The sequence below is a fragment of the Cynara cardunculus genome, assembly GCF_001531365.2.
Source record: "Cynara cardunculus var. scolymus isolate 2C chromosome LG 6, CcrdV1, whole genome shotgun sequence".
NCBI classification, from domain to species: domain Eukaryota; kingdom Viridiplantae; phylum Streptophyta; class Magnoliopsida; order Asterales; family Asteraceae; genus Cynara; species Cynara cardunculus.
In genome coordinates, this window is record NC_037533.1 from 18,698,810 (window position 1) to 18,701,654 (window position 2,845).

Genomic DNA, 2,845 nt, shown 5'->3' on the forward strand with positions numbered 1-2,845 from the left:
TGTTAACTCTACTAACCAACATCAACCAATCACATTCTTTCTTTACTTTATGTTCAAATGTAACTTATAAATTGAATACAAGGGTCATTTTGTAATTTGACTTTTATGTAACTCCCTAATAATTATTTGGGAGTTACAAATCTTTTAAGATCCCTCTAATTGATCATGAGGTAATTCTGATGTTCACGGTGTTCATGGTGTTCATATCCATGTAATGTCCATGAACATTCACCGTGTTCATATAGATGTTCACCGTGTTCATGCGATGTTTTTTCAAAAATACCCTCTGAACCGTTGTTCATAAGTATCTTAATTAATATATTAATTAAATGATTATTTTTATAGTCTCATTTAATAAGGACCGTTTGATGAGAAAATGAACGATCAAGATCGGGTTAACATAGTTTGCACAATAGTTTTAATTAGTACTTGAACCAGCCCCTATATATAGGGGTGTGTGTGTGTGTAATATATATATACACACACACTTAGGATCATGTGAGAACAATTTATTTTTGTGATACTCGTGAGACTAATTTTTTACATTTGAAACTTCACATCAAAATAATACTATAACAAAATTTAGTAGAACTTGAATTTGTCAAAGAAATTTGAATTTGAATGAAATTCAATGAAATTTGACCATGAATTTGGCTGGTAGAAATTGTAATGAAATCTTTAAAAGTAATTGGAATTTGCATGTTTAATTGGTAGAATATAACTTCAAAATTAGAATGAAATAATAATAAATAATTAAAATACTATTTTATTGATTTGATACTTATTTAAATTATAAATGAAATATAATAATAATAATAATAATAATGAATAATTATATTACCAAAATTGTCTTAAATATAAATTAAAATATAATTAATTACCTTAAATGTTTAGCAAAAATTACCATTTATATGAAAATAAATAATATATATAAATTACCTTAAATATAAATTACTATTTAGTTAAATAAATTAGTATATTAAATTAAAAATGTAGCATTATTTAATAAATAAATAAAATAAAACATTATTAAATTAAATTAAAAATGTAGCATTATTTATAACCATGATGATAATACTGATAAATTGTGATTGAGTTTGTTTTCCAAACGAAATCTGATAATCATTAATAAACCAATTTCATCACAAAGATAAATCTGTAACAGTTTGATTATAGGTTTTTATCACATATGATAAACATTTAAGAGTTAATTGTAAGAGTGAAATACAATTTTGGTCCTTATGGTTTACATTCAACTACGAAAACCGTCCCTAGACTTTAATAGTATAGTTATCGTCCATGTGGTTTGCATTTTGCTTTGAAAATGGTCTCCAAAGTAAACCACATGGACGATAACTATATTTATTGAAGTTTAGGGACAATCGTTAGAGTTCAGTGTAAACCACAGGGACTAATGTTGTAGTTTAAGTGTAATTTGCTTTTGAAGCTTGTAACTTTTGTTTTTTCTTTAAAAAAATTATAGAGAATCTGTTGAATCTATGTTAAATTTTCTTTTAAAATAGAGATACCTAAGATGTAAAGTTTTAATCATTTAAGTACCCGGATAACTGGTTGAAGCATTAACCGGTTACTATGCTGATATGGCGAGTGATGTGGTATCTGGTTAATGCTTCAACAAATACTACTGAGTTGGATATCACATTACTCGCCACATCAGCATGGTAACTGGTTAATGCTTCAACTGGTTACCCGGATACTTAAATGTTTAAAACTTTACGTCTTAGATACCAAAATTGAAGTTTTGAAAGTATGTTACCCATAATATGAATCAAGTTAAAGTACGTTACTTTTTCATACAATTTGCCCTTGTAATTTTACCATGTATGTTATGAAAAATTGAGTTCGATAAATCATAATGGCGTATGTCAGACCATCACTTTTGATGGCACGACAAACATACGTAGAAAAACGTGTGCACATCATACATCGAAATGGACATATGTTTGTTTTCTTAAAACAAACATAATATAAAACCAGTAAAAGAGTACACAGAATCTACAAGACAGAAAAACCAAGAGAGAAGCAAAAGCACCATACAAGTATATGTATTATTATTTTTTATTAACCTGGATATCCAACATGCTATTCGAGCCGACTAACCTCGGGGCAATCATCTGTTTTGCGAGTAGCCCGAAATTACTGCATTTAAACCTCCATGGCCACAAGGGAATTTTTATTCTTTATTGGACTTGAACCTGAGATCTCAAGGCACTTTTGACATTTGGAATTCAAGCTCAAACCAATTAGACATCACCCGTGTAGTTCAGAATATGTATTTGTTTATGATTAGGAATAAAATATTTATAAAATATGTAGAAAAGATAAATCTGATATGACAAAGAAAGAATATGATGTAATAAAATCGTGATCTCTAAACAAATTCATGATCAAAAATGCTCTGATGCTTTTGTTTATTTTAATTTTAATTATATATATAATCTATATATATATTATATTATAAAGCATTTGACAAAAACTCTTAAAAACCATTTTTTTATACATGAAGTACTGTTTATTGATGCATATTACTTAAAATTTAAGATTACAATTAATTTTGTGTATGTATAACGTATTACAACTCAATTTTTAAATTCGTGTAACTAACTGCAGATAAACATAATCAAATACAAGATAAATGTTTATTTTAAATGTAGAAAATCTAAAATATAATTAAGATAACCATTGAGTTATAGCATAATGTTTAATTATTATATTTATAAAAAATTATATTGTTAAATCAAAAATAAATTATTTTGTTATTAGATATAAATTAAACTACAATAAAAAATTGAATTAAAGAAGTTACACAAAAAAAAAAAAAAAA